The sequence below is a fragment of the Lithobates pipiens genome, unplaced genomic scaffold, assembly GCF_037356315.1.
Source record: "Lithobates pipiens isolate NorthernLeopardFrog02 unplaced genomic scaffold, aLitPip1_a1.2 Scaffold_19, whole genome shotgun sequence".
Classification (NCBI taxonomy): Eukaryota; Metazoa; Chordata; class Amphibia; order Anura; family Ranidae; genus Lithobates; species Lithobates pipiens.
This window is the reverse complement of record NW_027507764.1, coordinates 592,209,456-592,228,940: the sequence shown is the minus strand read 5'-3', so window position 1 is coordinate 592,228,940 and position 19,485 is coordinate 592,209,456. Positions and strand designations below refer to the sequence as shown.

The following is a 19,485-nucleotide window of genomic DNA, read 5'->3' as shown; positions in this document are numbered from 1 at the left end:
TGGAACCATCTGCTAGCATGGTGGGGTGCTGGGGAATTAGAGGATAGGGGAGGACCCCAGCGCTGCGAGTGACCATCTGACAGTTTTATACAGAGTGCCATCGCACGCCGATAAAATCCGAATACTTCCCATTCACTGCTCCGGGGAACTTCCCCAGAGACCTCCGAGCCCAGGAAGTCAGCACCTCCCGGAGGACTCACTGTAAATCCTCCCCCCTCTAAATGGAAGTGTCCCCTCAGGGACAGCTATCTGACGACAGTCACATCTCATGCACCCCGGAGAGCGACACAACTCACTGCAATGACTGGTCCTCTTATAGACTCCCCCAGGAAAGAGACTGCTTGTTGAGGGTCCACATTGTATGTTCTGCACCAGATATGTCCAAACTACCCCCCCCCCCCCCCCCATTACCATCTACATTTCACATTACTTGTCTTATACACATCAGTGTATACTACTACCCCCCCCACATTGCTCATTGCCCCCACCCATTATCTGCCCACATACACTGCCCATTACCACCCCCCCCACAAATCATTCACCCCCCATACACACATTGCCCATTCCATCTCCCCCCCCCTCCCCGACACGCATTGCCCATTCCATCTCCCCCCCCCCTCCCCGACACGCATTGCCCATTCCATCTCCCCCCCCCCTCCCCGACACGCATTGCCCATTCCATCTCCCCCCCTCCCCGACACGCATTGCCCATTCCATCTCCCCCCTCCCCGACACGCATTGCCCATTCCATCTCCCCCCCCCCTCCCCGACACGCATTGCCCATTCCATCTCCCCCCCCCTCCCCGACACGCATTGCCCATTCCATCTCCCCCCCCCTCCCCGACACGCATTGCCCATTCCATCTCCCCCCCTCCCCGACACGCATTGCCCATTCCATCTCCCCCCCCTCCCCGACACGCATTGCCCATTCCATCTCCCCCCCCTCCCCGACACGCATTGCCCATTCCATCTCCCCCCCCTCCCCGACACGCATTGCCCATTCCATCTCCCCCCCCCTCCCCGACACGCATTGCCCATTCCATCTCCCCCCCCCTCCCCGACACGCATTGCCCATTCCATCTCCCCCCCCCTCCCCGACACGCATTGCCCATTCCATCTCCCCCCCCCTCCCCGACACGCATTGCCCATTCCATCTCCCCCCCCCTCCCCGACACGCATTGCCCATTCCATCTCCCCCCCCCTCCCCGACACGCATTGCCCATTCCATCTCCCCCCCCCCTCCCCGACACGCATTGCCCATTCCATCTCCCCCCCCCTCCCCGACACGCATTGCCCATTCCATCTCCCCCCCCCTCCCCCGACACGCATTGCCCATTCCATCTCCCCCCCCCCTCCCCGACACGCATTGCCCATTCCATCTCCCCCCCCCCTCCCCGACACGCATTGCCCATTCCATCTCCCCCCCCCTCCCCGACACGCATTGCCCATTCCATCTCCCCCCCCCCTCCCCGACACGCATTGCCCATTCCATCTCCCCCCCCCTCCCCGACACGCATTGCCCATTCCATCTCCCCCCCCCTCCCCGACACGCATTGCCCATTCCATCTCCCCCCCCTCCCCGACACGCATTGCCCATTCCATCTCCCCCCCCCTCCCCGACACGCATTGCCCATTCCATCTCCCCCCCCTCCCCGACACGCATTGCCCATTCCATCTCCCCCCCCCTCCCCGACACGCATTGCCCATTCCATCTCCCCCCCCTCCCCGACACGCATTGCCCATTCCATCTCCCCCCCCCTCCCCGACACGCATTGCCCATTCCATCTCCCCCCCCTCCCCGACACGCATTGCCCATTCCATCTCCCCCCCCTCCCCGACACGCATTGCCCATTCCATCTCCCCCCCCCTCCCCGACACGCATTGCCCATTCCATCTCCCCCCCCCTCCCCGACACGCATTGCCCATTCCATCTCCCCCCCCCTCCCCGACACGCATTGCCCATTCCATCTCCCCCCCCCTCCCCGACACGCATTGCCCATTCCATCTCCCCCCCCCTCCCCGACACGCATTGCCCATTCCATCTCCCCCCCCCTCCCCGACACGCATTGCCCATTCCATCTCCCCCCCCCTCCCCGACACGCATTGCCCATTCCATCTCCCCCCCCCTCCCCGACACGCATTGCCCATTCCATCTCCCCCCCCCTCCCCGACACGCATTGCCCATTCCATCTCCCCCCCCCTCCCCGACACGCATTGCCCATTCCATCTCCCCCCCCTCCCCCGACACGCATTGCCCATTCCATCTCCCCCCCCTCCCCGACACGCATTGCCCATTCCATCTCCCCCCCCCTCCCCGACACGCATTGCCCATTCCATCTCCCCCCCCCTCCCCGACACGCATTGCCCATTCCATCCCCCCCCCCTCCCCGACACGCATTGCCCATTCCATCTCCCCCCCCCCTCCCCGACACGCATTGCCCATTCCATCTCCCCCCCCCCTCCCCGACACGCATTGCCCATTCCATCTCCCCCCCCCCTCCCGACACGCATTGCCCATTCCATCTCCCCCCCCCCTCCCCGACACGCATTGCCCATTCCATCTCCCCCCCCCTCCCCGACACGCATTGCCCATTCCATCTCCCCCCCCCTCCCCGACACGCATTGCCCATTCCATCTCCCCCCCCCTCCCCGACACGCATTGCCCATTCCATCTCCCCCCCCTCCCCGACACGCATTGCCCATTCCATCTCCCCCCCCTCCCCGACACGCATTGCCCATTCCATCTCCCCCCCCTCCCCGACACGCATTGCCCATTCCATCTCCCCCCCCTCCCCGACACGCATTGCCCATTCCATCCCCACTTCCCCAACACGCATTGCCCATTACCTTCCCAGGACGGCCAGCTGGTCCATGTTGAGTGCCAGGTTGGTGACCGGAGAGAGGGCAGAGGCGGTGTCAGCCTCACAGGAGAAGAGAGCTTTCACCACGGGGAGCCCATGGGGGCGGGCTGGGGCTCCTGAGGGGAGCGGGGGCCAAGCTGGAAATGTCCATTCTTCTTCAGACTTCTGTGCGGCCGGGCTCCTGGAGGCTGAAAACAAAGAATTGAGTAAGAAGGGGACGGGCGGGCTCACACAGCACATGGATTATAGTGGATCTGATGGTTATAGAGGCGCGGGCGGGCGCTAGACGGGGGATAAATCTTTAGTTTCACACGCGGTCGGGCGGTTAATTGGTTCCATAGCGGAGAATAAGGCTGTCAATGTAAAGAATAGGGAGCGGCGGCAGTACTATACCTGAATAGAGGCGCTGTGTGATGTACCCGCCGCGTAGCCGGACACAGGATGTTTTCTCCCGGCTCGGGCCCTCAGCTCTGCCTCTTAATCCAGACCGACAACCATGTCCGCCGCCCTGCCCGCCTCGTATTTGGCGCCACTAGTCGCTAACCAATCAGCGACGAGAATGACAAACAACTCGCCCAATCAGAATCGCCCACCGCCCTCTGCAGGGCGCCAACTGAATGAACAGCTGATTGGCGGGACCCTGTGTGGCAGAGCGAACGTCCAATAGCCGCTCTGCATTCCGGCGTGTTGGGCGGGAAATCAGCGCAGATGTCATCCTATAGTAGAGCGAAACCTTTCTGACAGGTGGGAGTGACAGACCCGATTAGCCAATAGCGACGCAGCTCGCGGAATTGACATGTCATGACAAAGAGCGCAGCCTGATAGGGTAGCGGCGGAGGTGATTGACGGGACGGACGGCCAATCAGAGCGCCGATCACCTCAGACTGTTCTCTAGCATCCTGAAGAAGGAGAAGGAAGCAGATGGTGGCGGTACTGAGGCGGAGAGGAGGCCGGGGAGAGCCCGCATGGCGGAGGTCGCACACTGACGGTGAGTCCCGGGGAGGAGGGGGAGGGACAGGGACCATTCATTGTATTTCTGTATAGTGTGAGGAAGGCAGAAATCCCCGCCCACACCTCACATTCCTTGTAACCATGGCAACAGAACCGCACTTCCGGTGATGCTCAACCTCCTGCTCTTGTAACTGGTCTGCTCAGAGCTTGGTGTACAATGGGAGCCATCCCCCGACCTTGTACAATGGGAGCCATCCCCCGACCTTGTACAATGGGAGCCATCCCCCGAGCGCGTACAATGGGAGCCATCCCCATCCCCCGACCGCGTACAATGGGAGCCGTCCCCATCCCCCGACCGCGTACAATGGGAGCCGTCCCCATCCCCCGACCGCGTACAATGGGAGCCGTCCCCACCCCTCGACCGCGTACAATGGGAGCCGTCCCCATCCCCCGACCGCGTACAATGGGAGCCGTCCCCATCCCCCGACCGCGTACAATGGGAGCCGTCCCCATCCCCTGACCGCGTACAATGGAGCCGTCCCCATCCCCTGACCGCGTACAATGGGAGCCGTCCCCATCCCCTGACCGCGTACAATGGGAGCCGTCCCCGTCCCCTGACCGCGTACAATGGGAGCCGTCCCCGTCCCCCGACCGCGTACAATGGGAGCCGTCCCCGTCCCCCGACCGCGTACAATGGGAGCCGTCCCCGTCCCCCGACCGCGTACAATGGGAGCCGTCCCCCGACCGCGTACAATGGGAGCCGTCCCCCGACCGCGTACAATGGGAGCCGTCCCCATCCCCTGACCGCGTACAATGGGAGCCGTCCCCATCCCCCGACCGCGTACAATGGGAGCCGTCCCCTTCCCCCGACCGCGTACAATGGGAGCCGTCCCCATCCTCCGACCATGTACAATGGGAGCCGTCCCCATCCCCTGACCGCGTACAATGGGAGCCGTCCCCATCCTCCGACCGCGTACAACGGGAGCCGTCCCCATCCTCCGACCGCGTACAATGGGAGCCGTCCCCGTCCTCCGACCATGTACAATGGGAGCCGTCCCCGTCCTCCGACCATGTACAATGGGAGCCGTCCCCGTCCTCCGACCATGTACAATGGGAGCCGTCCCCATCCTCCGACCGCGTACAATGGGAGCCGTCCCCCGACCATGTACAATGGGAGCCGTCCCCGTCCTCCGACCGCGTACAATGGGAGCCGTCCCCATCCTCCGACCGCGTACAATGGGAGCCGCCCCCATCCTCCGACCGCGTACAATGGGAGCCGTCCCCATCCTCCGACCGCGTACAATGGGAGCCGTCCCCGTCCTCTGACCGCGTACAATGGGAGCCGTCCCCGTCCTCTGACCGCGTACAATGGGAGCCGTCCCCGTCCTCTGACCGCGTACAATGGGAGCCGTCCCCGTCCTCTGACCGCGTACAATGGGAGCCGTCCCCGTCCTCTGACCGCGTACAATGGGAGCCGTCCCCGTCCCCCGACCGCGTACAATGGGAGCCGTCCCCGTCCCCCGACCGCGTACAATGGGAGCCGTCCCCCGACCGCGTACAATGGGAGCCGTCCCCATCCCCTGACCGCGTACAATGGGAGCCGTCCCCATCCCCCGACCGCATACAATGGGAGCCGTCCCCTTCCCCCGACCGCGTACAATGGGAGCCGTCCCCATCCTCCGACCATGTACAATGGGAGCCGTCCCCATCCCCTGACCGCGTACAATGGGAGCCGTCCCCATCCTCCGACCGCGTACAATGGGAGCCGTCCCCATCCTCCGACCGCGTACAATGGGAGCCGTCCCCGTCCTCCGACCATGTACAATGGGAGCCGTCCCCGTCCTCCGACCATGTACAATGGGAGCCGTCCCCATCCTCCGACCGCGTACAATGGGAGCCGTCCCCCGACCATGTACAATGGGAGCCGTCCCCGTCCTCCGACCGCGTACAATGGGAGCCGTCCCCATCCTCCGACCGCGTACAATGGGAGCCGCCCCCATCCTCCGACCGCGTACAATGGGAGCCGTCCCCATCCTCCGACCGCGTACAATGGGAGCCGTCCCCGTCCTCTGACCGCGTACAATGGGAGCCGTCCCCGTCCTCTGACCGCGTACAATGGGAGCCGTCCCCGTCCTCTGACCGCGTACAATGGGAGCCGTCCCCGTCCTCTGACCGCGTACAATGGGAGCCGTCCCCGTCCTCTGACCGCGTACAATGGGAGCCGTCCCCGTCCTCTGACCGCGTACAATGGGAGCCGTCCCCGTCCTCTGACCGTGTACATTGGGAGCCGTCCCCGTCCTCCGACCGCGTACAATGGGAGCCGTCCCCATCCTCCGACCGCGTACAATGGGAGCCGTCCCCGTCCTCCGACCGTGTACACTGGGAGCCGTCCCCATCCTTGGACCGTGTACACTGGGAGCCGTCCCCATCCTCCGACCGCGTACAATGGGAGCCGTCCCCGTCCTCCGACCGTGTACACTGGGAGCCGTCCCCATCCTTGGACCGTGTACACTGGGAGCCGTCCCCATCCTCCGACTGTGTACAATGCGTGGTTTGGGATTGAGCCCGCACAGGTGCGCCCCCCATAGCAGGCAGATTTATGGTGATTTAAAACTTTTAATGTTTTTTTTCATTTTTTTGCTAGAAAATTTCTTAGAACCCCCCCCAAGCATTATTTATATTATTATATTTCTTTAACTACTTCAGTACTGTCCAAGTCTCACATTCATGTAAAAATCAGCAATCATTTTTGATACAATATCACTTAGAACTCTGAAACATTATATATATATTTTTTTAAAGCAGAGACTCTAGAGAATAAATTGGTGGGTGTTGCAATTATGTCAGATGGTATTTGTGCAATGTTTTTTTTCTTTTCTTTTTTGGGGGGGGGGGGACAAGAGTATTTTTAAATATTAATTAAAAAAGAACACAATATATAACCCAATATTTTTGATAATATATATTAGGTGATGCTACGCCGAGTAACAAGACACCACATGTCACGCTTTAAAACTGCGCACGCCCGTGCAACGGCGACAAATGATGTAAATGTTACCATCCATTGGCAACACTTTTTAAAAGCCTTTACATCACAGGTGTCAAACTAGCGGCTTGCGGAAACTACAAGTCCCATGAGGCATTGCAAAGCTGACCGTTTACAAGCATGGCTACCACAGGCAGAGGCATGATGGGACTTGTAGTTGCAGCTTGAGACCCTCTGCGTTTACAGGTTGCCGCTTTAGATGTACGGAGGAGGTGTGGGGCTAGAGTTACTGCCCGAGATCGCACGTTCGCAGTGATACGCGCGTGCGGGACCGACGCAACGCCTTTACATATGTGTGCAAGCACAGGGGGGGGGGGTGGACATGTTTAAACATTTTTTTAAAGTTTTTCAATTATTTATTTTTACAGTGACTTCTATTTTTTTATTTTTTGATCACTTTTATTACGCTCGCTAGGAATGAAAACATCCCTTGTGACAGCAATACGTATGTGACAGGTCCTTTTTTTTTTTTTTTTTTTATGAAAAGGTCTGACCCCGAAATCCTTCCTCTACACCTAAAAGCTTTCAAAACACATGTTTGAAAAAAAAAAAAAAAAAAAGGATATCAATCTTGTTTGGGTACAGTGTTGCACGACCGCGCAATCGCCAGTTAAAGTAACGCAGGGCCAAATAAGAAAAAATGGCCTGGTCATGAAGGGCGGGGGGGGGGGTAAAACCTTCTGGAGCTGAAGTGGTTAACTACTTGCCGACCAGCTTCCGCAGTTGCATTGCGGCAGAATGGCACGGCTGGGCGAAACGACGTTATGTAACGTCGCCTCGCCCTGTGGCCACTAGGGGCGTGTCCGTCATAATGTCGCTGTCCCGAAAACAATCGCTGATTGCCGCCATTACTAGTAAAAAAAAATAATAAAAATAAAATATAAAGCTATCCCCTATTTTGTAGACACTATAACTTTTGCGCGAAACAATCTATATACGCTTTTTGGGATTTTTTTTTTTTTTTTTACCAAAAATATGTAGAAGAATAAGTATCGGCCTAAACTGAGGAAAAAAAATTTTTCTTTTTATATTTTTGGGGATATTTATTATAGTAAAAAAAAAATTGAGTTTTTTTTTTTTTTTTTTCAAAATTTTTGCTTTTTTTTTTTTGTTTATAGCGCAAAAAATAAAAACCGCAGAGGTGATCAAATACCACCAAAAGAAAGCTCTATGGGGAAAAAAAAAGGACGTAAATTTTGTTTGGGCGTAACGCCGCATGACCGCGCAATTGTCAGTTAAAGCGACGCAGTGCCGAATCACTAAAAGTGCTCTGGTCAGGAGGAGGGGGGAGGGGGGGTAAAAACCTTCTGGAGCTGAAGTGGTTAAACTGTATATCGTTTCATGTGTGTCTGACTAGCTCACCCTATCCAAGGCCTCTCTGTACGGCTTATGCCGCGTACACACACGATCGAATTGTCCGGTGTACTTAGTCCGGTAAACAATCCGGCGGATAGTCTGGTGGACTTTCTACGGAACAGACTTGGCCACACACGGACAGTCCGGCGATTGCTAGCGCGATGACGTACAGCACGTACGACGGGACTAGAAAAGGGAAGTTCAATAGTCAGTAGCCAATAGCTTCCTTTTTTTGTACTTGCTTCTGAGCATGCGTCATTCTTAGTCCGCCGGACTAGCACACTGACGAACGTATTGTCCGCTGAAAACCCACACACGATCGGAATGTCCGGTGAAATGCGGTTCGGCGGACTTGAGTCGCTGGACAATTTGATCGCGTGTACGCGGCATTACACTTGGGATCAGGGGGTTCCCTCATTACACAGGAATTTAGGGGGTCTTTCTATGCCCCCCCATTCCAGCTTTCAAATGTCTTGCAGCAATCAAATTCTACGGTCTAAGCTTCTTTCTCCAAATCACTTTTAGGGCTTATTTACACCCGCTTCAACTTTAAAACATATCGAAGCGCCTACCACTTTAACATGCTTTGTTGATGTGTTTTTGATGCTTTGGTGAAGCTTTAATTAACCACTTGCTTACTGGGCACTTAAACCCCCCCTCCTGCCCAGACCAATTTTCAGCTTTCATCGCTGATGCACTTTGAATGACAATTGCGCGGTCATACAACACTGTACCCAAATGACATTTTTATCATTTTTTCCCCACAAATAGAGCTTTCTTTTGGTGGTATTTAATTACAGCTGGGAGTTTTATTTTTTGCTAAACAAACAAAAAAAATGCAAAAAAAAAAAAAAAATCATGTTTAATAGTTTGTTATAAAATTTTGCAAACAGGTCATTTTTCTCTTTCATTGAAATGCGCTGATGAGGCTGCACTGGTGGGCACTGATCGGCACAGTTAAGGCCGCACTAATAGGCACAGATAAGGTGGCACCAATAGGCACAGATAAGGCAGTACTGATGGGCACAGATAAGGCGGCACGGATGGGTGGCACGGATGGGTGGCACTAAGGGGCACTGATGGGTACCACTGATAGATGGGACTAATGGGCGGCACTGATGGGCACTGGTAGGTGACACTAATGGGCACGGATATGTGGCACTGGGGTGCAGCACTGTTGTTGAGGCAGATTGTGGGCACTGATAGGTGGCACTGTGGGCACTGATGGGTGGCACTATGGGCACTGATGGGGGGCACTTTTTTATTATTTGGGTGGCACTGGCAGGTGGGCACTGATAAGCTGGCCATGAACGGGACTGACGGCCGATTACCGGCTCTGTTGTGTCACATGATTGACAGCTGATCACGTGGTAAGGGGTCAGGATCAACCCCTTGCTCCGATCCGTGATCAGGCGAGTCTCATAGACTCGCCTGATCACAGAGCGCGCCACGGGCCGCTTGTGCACAGGACGACGTCAATAGACGTCGTCCCGGCAAAGCAGGTCCGCGCTGTAGCCGTCATTCGGCTATAGCGCGGATCTCAAGCGGTTAAGCTCAGCAAATACCCTGTGTGTGTGTGTGTGTGTGTGTGTGTGTGTGTGTTAATTTTATAGTTGTTTTTAAGGGGCCCATTAGACCTCCAGCTCAGTAGTATTCCCATTCAGCAGATCCCCAGCTCAGTAGTACCCCTGTTTGGCAGATCCACAGCTTATTAGTACCTTCTTTCAGCAGATCCCCTGTTTAGTAGTATCCCCAGCTCTGCTAATCCCCCTGCTTAGTAGTATCCCCATCTTTGCTGACCCCCCTGCTCAGTATTAACCCCCCGCTCTGCTGATCCCCCTGCTCTGTATTATCCCCATCTCTGCTGATCCCCCCCTGCTCAGTAGTATCCCCATCTCTGCTGATCCCCCCTGCTCAGTAGTATCCCCATCTCTGCTGATCCCCCCCTGCTCAGTAGTATCCCCATCTCTGCTGATCCCCCTGCTCAGTAGTATCCCCATCTCTGCTGATCCCCCCCCTGCTCAGTAGTATCCCCATCTCTGCTGATCCCCCCCCTGCTCAGTAGTATCCCCATCTCTGCTGATCCCCCCCTGCTCAGTAGTATCCCCATCTCTGCTGATCCCCCCTGCTCAGTAGTATCCCCATCTCTGCTGATCCAGCAGTAAAATCACGTGCGCAAAAATCAAAAAGCACTGCAGAAACCGATAAAAAGCCAACTGCATAGGTGAGTACAGAGCCTTATGCTGGTCACTCAGATCAATTTTCAGATGAGAATATTCAGACAAAAAATCTTTGTACATTCACTGAATGAAAGAATTTTGTTTGAAATTTTCACTTGTTTTTAAAATGAATGTAATATCTAAACGAAAACCACATACACTGTCTGAAAATTGCTTTGACTAAGAAGTTTTCTATTATTTCTAAATTTTCCCGTCACTGTGGTTGGAAATGAACTTCAATTTGACCCATTTTTTTTTTAAGGTTATTAACCGATTGATCGAAACAATAATCGGCCAACTAATCGATTATGAAAATAATCGTTAGTTGCAGCCCTACATGTGTGACATTGCTAGTTTCTCCTGCTGCTGTCCTCCAGCTCTGCTGATTCTCTTCCGCTCAATCCTCTCTCTGGTCCCCACTCACTTTCCTTTATAGTGTTCCCATATTGCACACCACATGTGCCATCTGCTAGTTGCTCTTCCCCAGTCTAGTTCCCGCTCGCCTTCTGCTATAGCACCCCCATGTTGCACCACGTCATCCCGCTGCTAGTTGCTCCTCCCCAGTACGGTCTCCGCTCACCTTCTGCTATTGCGCTCCCATGTTGCACCACGTCTGCTAGCTGCTCCTCTTCAATCCAGTCTCTGCTCACCTTTTTATTTTTTTTATTTTTTTTTTACAATAAATTTTTATTGAACAAATGCCAAATTTTATTTACAAAGTCAAAATACAGATGCGTGAATAGCCTGTACAATGTGGAAATCAAACAATAATGTCACTCTCAGGCTACAGCACATAGGCCGTATAGTTGTTAGAACGAATAGTTCAGACTGAAAACTACTAAATATTAAACAACGAACCTTAACCACTGGAGATCCGCGCTATAGCCGAATGACGGCTACAGCGCGGACCTGCTTTGCCAGGACAACGTCTGTTGACGTCGCCCCGTGCCCCGAGCCTCCTTGAGGGGCGCACATGGCGCGCTCTGTGATTAGCGAGTCTATGAGACTCGCCTGATCACGGATCGGAGCAAGGGGTCGATCCCAACCCCTTATCACGTGATCAGCTGTCAGCCAATGACAGCTGATCATGTGACACAACAGAGCCGGTAATTGGCTAATTTTCCTCCTCGCGCTGACAGCGCGAAGAGAAAAAGAAAAAGCCGATCACCGGCGGCCGTGAGAGGGACATCAGTCCCGATCAACCGGCGGCCGTGAGAGGGACATCAGTCCCGATCAACCGGCGGCCGTGAGAGGGACATCAGTCCCGATCAACCGGCGGCCGTGAGAGGGACATCAGTCCCGATCAACCGGCGGCCGTGAGAGGGACATCAGTCCCGATCACCGGCGGCCGTGAGAGGGACTTCAGTCCCGATCACGGCCAGCTCATCAGTGCCCACCTGCCCCCTGCCAGTGCCACCTAAATATTAAAAAAGTGCCACCCATCAGTGCCCACAATCTGCCTCAACAACAGTGCTGCACCTCAGTGCCACATATCCGTGCCCATCAGTGTCATCTCTCAGTGCCACCTATCAGTCCCATCTATCAGTGGTACCTATCAGTGCCCCTTAGTGCCACCCATCCGTGCCACCTATCATTGCCATCTTATCTGTGCCCATCTTTGCCCATCAGTGCCGCCTTATCTGTGCCCATCAGTACTGCCTTATCTGTGCCTATCGTTGCCACCTTATCTGTGCCTATTAGTGCCCACCAGTGCAGCCTATCAGTGCCCACCAGTACCGCCTCATCAGTGCATTTCAATGAAGGAGAAAAATTACCTGTTTTCAAAATTTTATAACAAACTATTAAACATGATTTTTTTTTTTTTCATTTTGCATCTTTTTTTGTTTGTTTAGCAAAAAATAAAACTCCGAGCTGTAACTAAATACCACCAAAAGAAAGCTCTATTTGTGGGAAAAAAATGATAAAAATGTCATTTGGGTACAGTGTTGTATGGCCACGCAATTGTCATTCAAAATGCATCAGCGCTGAAAGCTGAAAATTTGGTCTGGGCAGGAGGGGGGTTTAAGTGCCCAGTAAGCAAGTGGTTAATAGGGCCATAATTAAAGCGGAGGTCCACCCTAAAGTGGACCTTCCGCTCGTTGGAATCCTCCCCCCTTCCGGCGCCACAATTGGCACCTTTCAGGGGGGAGGGGGGTGCAGATACCTGTACAGTAGAGGTATCTGCACCCACTTCCTGGATAGCTCAATGCGGAAAGGGGCGTAGATTACGCCCCTTTCCGAAAGTCCCCCGCTGCCTGCTGGGAAACACACAGATCCCAGAGGCAGCGGGTCCGTCCTCACTGCGCAGCGCGACTCGCGCATGCGCAGTAGGGAACCGGGAAATGAAGCCGAAAGGCTCCATTTCTTGATTCCCATACCCAAGATGGCGGCGGCAGCACCCGAGAGACGATCGAGAGATCGGCTTCGGGTGCCGACATCGCGGGCGCGCTGGATAGGTAAGTGTCACTATTTTAAAAGTCAGCAGCTGCAGTATTTGTAGCTGCTGGCTTTAAAAAAAAAAAAAAAACGCAGAGTCCCGGCGGACTCCCGCTTTAAGCCCGCTTATGAATACAACGAACATTGTACCATTTTATCAGGGGATTGAAAAAGACTCATCTGACCTTGCCCCAACAATCAGCACCATGGGTTCTTCTAAGCAGTTGTCTAGAAAACTGAAACTGAAAATAGTTGACGCTCACAAAGCTGGAGAAGGCTATAAGGCCGCGTACACACGGGCGGACTGTTCGCCCAACTTTGTCCTCTGAACAGTGTTTCAGCGGACAGTCCGCTCGTGTGTGGGCTTCAGCGGACAGTTTCAGCGGACAGTCTGACGAACAAAGTTTTTCGGAATTTCCGTAAAAAACTGTCCGCTGAAACTTGGTTTGAGCGGACAGTCCGCTCGTGTGTAGGCTTGTTCGTCAAACTAAGTTCCGCGCATGCTCAGAAAGGATTTACACGCCGAAGGTTGCATTGCAGTGTATAGGACGTCGTTTTTCTAGTCCCGTCGTACGTGCCGTTCACGTCGTCGCGCACGCTTTCAGCGGACTGTTCGTTCATCGTGTGTGGTCAAGTCCGCTCATGCTAATTTTGAGCGGACTGTTTGTCAAACTGTTTGACGAACAAGGTTGGGCGAACAGTCCGCGCGTGTGTACGCAGCCTAAGAAGATAGCAAAGCGTTTTCAGATGTCAATATCCTCTGTTCGGAATGTAATTAAGAAATGGCAGTCATCAGGAACAGTGGAAGTTAAAGCAAGATCTGGAAGACCAAGAAAAATATCAGACAGAACGGTTTCCAGGATTGTGAGAAAAGCAATTCAAAACCCACGTTTGACGGCACGATCCCTCCAGAAAGATCTGGCAGACACTGGAGTTGTGGTACACTATTCCACTATAAAGAGATACTTGTACAGATATGGTCTTCATGGAAGAGTTATCAGAAGAAAACCTCCTCTACATCCTCACCACAAAAATCAGCGTTTGAACTTTGCAAATGAACATATAGACAAGCCTGAGGCATTTTGGAAACAAGTTCTGTGGACCGATGAGGTTAAAATATAACTTTTTGGCCGGAATGAGCAAAGGTACGTTTGGAGAAGAAAGGGCACAGAATTTAATGAAAAGAACCTCTGTCCAACTGTTAAGCATGGGGGTGGATCAATCATGCTTTGGGGTTGTATTGCAGCCAGTGGCACAGGGAACATTTCACGAGTAGAAGGAAAAATGGATTCAATAAAATTTCAGCAAATTTTGGATGATAACTTGATGCCATCTTTGAAAAAGCTGAAGTTAAAGAGAGGATGGCTTCTACAAATGGATAATGATCCTAAACAAACCTCAAAATCCACGGGGGATTACATCAAGAGGCGTAAACTGAAGGTTTTGCCATGGCCTTCACAATCTCCTGACCTCAACATTATTGAAAATCTATGGATAGACCTTAAAAGAGACAGACAGCCCAGAAATCTCAAAGAACTGGAACACTTTTGTAAGGAAGAATGGGCAAAGATACCTCAAACAAGAATTGAAAGACTCTTGGCTGGCTACAAAAAAACGTTTACAAGCTGTGATACTTGCCAAAGGGGGCAGTACAAGATATTAACTCTGCAGGGTGCCCAAACTTTTGCAGACGCCATTTTTTCGTTTTCTGTAATTTTGAAAGTGTAAATGATGGAAATAAAATCTAACTTTTTTTGACCATATTATAAGAATGTCTAATCTGTAATTTGATGCCATTTGGAGATTTTTCCATCTTCCCTTGGCTTCGTTATGCACATTAATACACATTTTTTACTTGGGGCGCCCAAACTTTCAATCCCCACTGTACCTACTTAACGGAAGGTCAGATATGTACAAGAGACAACAAGCCGGTGTGAGTTTTTCATTTTGGTGGCCGTGATATGCAGTATTAACCTGCTTATCTGGCTCCAGTAGCCAGCTATTCGGGGACAACTCCACCAGATATGCAGCATGTCTCCCTTAGAGCCGGTTCACACAGCGGGCGATGCGAGGCGACACGACTCGCCTCGCCTCGCTCTCGCAAGTCGCCCCCGTTCTGTACAATGGAACCGTTCTGAGAGGAGCGACTCGAGTCGCTCCGACTCAGAAAAAAGGTTCCTGTACTACTTTCGGGCGACCTCGGGGCGACTTGCATTGACTTCTATACAGAAGTCATTTGCAAGTCGCCGCTGAGGTCGCGGCGAGGCAAGTCTGTGTCGCCTCGCATCGCCCGCTGTGTGAACCGGCCCTTAGCCTCCCCGCACCGCCAAAACCCTGCTCACCTTCTATTGTGCTTCCATGTTGCACCACGTCTGCCATCTGCATGCTGCACACCAGATGTGACGTCTGCACCAGGCACTCCCAGAATATATACACATGAACTGGATGTGACAGCTGTCTTTCCATTGGCTTGTTGGTTTTCCAGTGCATCCTGGGATATCTCATAACTGCAATAGCTCCAAAGCTAAAGCTGAATAAAAGCCCCTCAAAAGCTGCAGGTGCTGTTAGCGAGCGTTGTCCTAGACTTCTATGGAGGCTTTGGAGATGCGCTAAAGCCCCAAGAATGTGACCTGGGGGATTGTTTTTTTTTTATTTATTTTTTTTTAAGCAAATCAAACACAACGTGTGAACAGGACTGTAAGGTCACAATTTTATTTTGTAAAAGGAGCTTTGATTGCCATTCAGAGCGTTTTAAAAAAGCGTCCAATGCCACATTTTGAAGCAAGTGTAAACGAGGCTTTAGGCTCGGTTTACACAGGGGCAACACGACTTTCAACACGACTTTAGGAGGCAACTTGGACGTGACTTGGACGTGACTTGGACACGACTTGGACACGACTTGGACACGACTTGGACACGACTTGGACACGACTTGGACACGACTTGGACGCGACTTACAACACTACTTTAAGTCTTCCCCAGGCCAGGTGACTTGCCGTGGCCAATCAGAGAATGAGCTCTCAGGGGGGAACTCCTTTTGAGAGCTGATAATTCTCTGAGAGTCGCCTCCGTATAGACGGAGATCCGACTTGGAGGCGACCTCCATTGAAATCAATGGGTACCAGTCGCCTACACGTTGGATTGAAGTAGTACAGGAACCTTTTCTGAAGTCGGAGCGACTTCAGTAATGTGCATTAAGACGGCTCTCCTTCACTTACATTGATTTCTACATGTTGTGCGACCTGAGGTGACTAAGAGCCCATTCACACAGGGGCAACACGACTTGTAGGCGACTTGAGTCAGGCAACTTGGACACGACTTGAGTTAAGATCACAGCGCGACTTGGGACGACTTCAAAACGACTTGTGATGACTTCAAGCCCGACTTGGGACGACTTACAAGTCGCCCCAGGCCAGGCGACTTTTGCCGAGGCCAAGCAGAGAATGAGCTCAAGGGGGAACTCCACAGCAAATTTCTGAAAAAAATTTGGCGTGGGTTCCCCCTCCGAGAGCATACCAGGCCCTTAGGTCTGGTATGGATTCCAAGGGGAACCCCCTACGGCGAAAAAACGGCGTGGGGGTCCCCCCCAGATCCACACCAGACCCTTATCCGAGCACGCTACCCGGCCGGCCAGGAAAGGGGGTGGGGACGAGCGGGCGGCCCCCCCCCTCCTGAGCCGTACCAGGCCGCGTGCCCTCAACATGGGGGGGTGCCTTGGGGGAGGGGGGGCGTGCGGCCCCCCCACCCCAAAGCACCTTGTCCCCATGTCGATGAGGACAAGGGCCTCTTCCCGACAACCCTGGCCGTTGGTTGTCGGGGTCTGCGGGCGGGGGGCTTATCGGAATCCGGGAGCCCCCTTTAATAAGGGGGCCCCCGGATACCGGCCCCCCACCCTATGTGAATGAGTATGGGGTACAATGTACCCCTACCCATTCACCTGTGGAAAAAAAGTACAAAAAAAAAACACAACACAGAGAAAAAATATTTTATTGCACAGCTCCGGGGGTCTTCCGTCTTCGGGGGTCTTCTCGCCGGACTCCTCCGCTATCTTCTTGTAGCTCTTTTACTAGCGGAGGAGTCCGGCTTTCTTCCTCCCCGCCGCCGGCCTCTTCTCCCGACTTCGGGGGTCTTGTCCCCCTCTTCGGTTCTTCTGCCGGGCCACCGCGCCTTCTTATAGCTCTTTTACAGGCGGTGGCCCGGTCTTCTGTCGTCGCCGCCGCCGCCTTCCGTTCTTCTTCTTCTTCTTCTCCAGGAGATGTTGACACGACGCTCTCTCCGGCCGGAATGCCAGAGCCGCCCTGCGCTGCCACTTATATAGGGACAATGGGGCGGTGTCACATGGGTTGATGTCACATGGGTTGGTCACATGGGTTGATGTCACATGGTGACCCCGCCCCCTTACCATGTGACATCAACCCATGTGACCAACCCATGTGACATCAACCCACGTGACACCGCCCCATTGTCCCTATATAAGTGGCAGCGCAGGGCGGCTCTGGCATTCCGGCCGGAGAGAGCGTCGTGTCAACATCTCCTGGAGAAGAAGAAGAAGAAGAACGGAAGGCGGCGGCGGCGACGGCGACGACAGAAGACCGGGCCACCGCCTGTAAAAGAGCTATAAGAAGGCGCGGTGGCCCGGCAGAAGAACCGAAGAGGGGGACAAGACCCCCGAAGTCGGGAGAAGAGGCCGGCGGCGGGGAGGAAGAAAGCCGGACCCCTCCGCTAGTAAAAGAGCTACAAGAAGATAGCGGAGGAGTCCGGCGAGAAGACCCCCGAAGACGGAAGACCCCCGGAGCTGTGCAATAAAATATTTTTTCCCTGTGTTGTGTTTTTTTTTGTACTTTTTTTCCACAGGTGAATGGGTAGGGGTACATTGTACCCCATACTCATTCACATAGGGTGGGGGGCCGGTATCCGGGGGCCCCCTTATTAAAGGGGGCTCCCGGATTCCGATAAGCCCCCCGCCCGCAGACCCCGACAACCAACGGCCAGGGTTGTCGGGAAGAGGCCCTTGTCCTCATCGACATGGGGACAAGGTGCTTTGGGGTGGGGGGGCCGCACGCCCCCCCTCCCCCAAGGCACCCCCCCATGTTGAGGGCACGCGGCCTGGTACGGCTCAGGAGGGGGGGGGGGCGCCCGCTCGTCCCCACCCCCTTTCCTGGCCGGCCGGGTAGCGTGCTCGGATAAGGGTCTGGTGTGGATCTGGGGGGGACCCCCACGCCGTTTTTTCGGCGTAGGGGGTTCCCCTTGGAATCCATACCAGACCTAAGGGCCTGGTATGCTCTCGGAGGGGGAACCCACGCCAAATTTTTTTCAGAAATTTGCCATGGAGTTCCCTCTTGAGAGCTGATAATTCTGTCAAAGTCGCCTCCGTATAAACGGAGATCCGACTTGGAGGCGATCTCCATTGAAATCAATGGGTACCAGTCGCCTACAAGTCGGATAGAAGTAGTACAGGAACCTTTTCTGAAGTCGGAGCGACTTCAGTAGTGTGCATTAAGACGGCTCTCATTCACTTACATTGCTTTTTAAATGTTGTCCGACCTGAGGCGACCTGAGGCGACTTGGGGCGACCTGAAGTCGGATCAGGAGTTGCCCCTGTGTGAATGGGCTCTTAGGGCGACTTGAAGTCGGATCTGAGTCGCCCCTGTGTGAACCGGCTCTTACAGTTTCAATAAGTTTATACTCCTAACTCAGATTTCTTAATCTGGGATGGAAATGAAAGCCAACCAACAGGAAGGTTGTGTCCCCTAAATCCGGTAAAAATTAAAAAGTTGAAAGTGTTGCTTGAAGCAGATGGCATTGTGCCGCATGCCATTGCATTAGAACAATAAATATACATAAATTGTCACCACAGCCTGGAGCAACAGATCGTTGCCAAATAGTCACAATGAGAGATTTATGTCACACATACAACTTCTGGCGTGGCACCCTGTACGCAAACAGTTTTACAGTTTCTGTATCGGAAAATTGCTCTCTACATTTCCCCTGAAGGCAACGTAGGATGTCCTCAGTTCCCTTACCAGTATTTCAACACTGAAGTCAAAGCAGGACACCATTGGAGAGGTCTCTTAAAATACGGCAAAGCGTGAAGACCTAGTGTACCAGCTCTAAGGAGAGGTTCATATTTGGTCTAGATGGTGAGTAGAAAATAACTTGCATACAGTACAGTCAGCTTGACTTGATCTCTATTCTCGTGTTCATCTGTCCGCCTCAGTTTCATGTCTGAGAATTTACTTTTTTTCTTGGCACTGTCCGTCATGACTTATGATCCCATTTGGATTTTGTTTTTTGACAACTCTGTGCTTTGCCTTGTTTGATTTTCAGTTTTTGTTAGCTGTTGCCAGTGAAATAGGTACCTTAAACTTGGGCGTTCCCTCACTCAGATCATCCACAAGGCAACCTAGGCAGGAGCCTAGGGCTCTGTGCATTCCCAGGGTGCACAGCTACAGCCTTCCTTCGGCATTATATCAGTGGGATAGCACAATTGGTCAAAGCTCTGTATATGCCTGTCACTTCACAGGCAAGATGCTTCTGTTGGCAGTTGGTGACCAATAGGGCCATCTGTTGGCTTATTTTTGTCTATTGCAATCCTTCATCAGTGTTAATCAAAGAG

The 19,485-nt window shown here is 53.5% G+C and overlaps 1 protein-coding gene across 1 annotated transcript in view; it reads left to right on the top strand.

The window, feature by feature from the left end:
• Nucleotides 1-3,676: 3,676 nt before the first annotated feature.
• Nucleotides 3,677-19,485, top strand: part of LOC143997783 (uncharacterized) — a 99,309-nt gene continuing 83,500 nt past the window's right edge. Inside the window, exon 1 of the mRNA XM_077493577.1 lies at nucleotides 3,677-3,849. The gene's annotated coding sequence lies outside the window, so the exon portion shown is untranslated. The remainder of the gene's footprint in view (nucleotides 3,850-19,485) is intronic.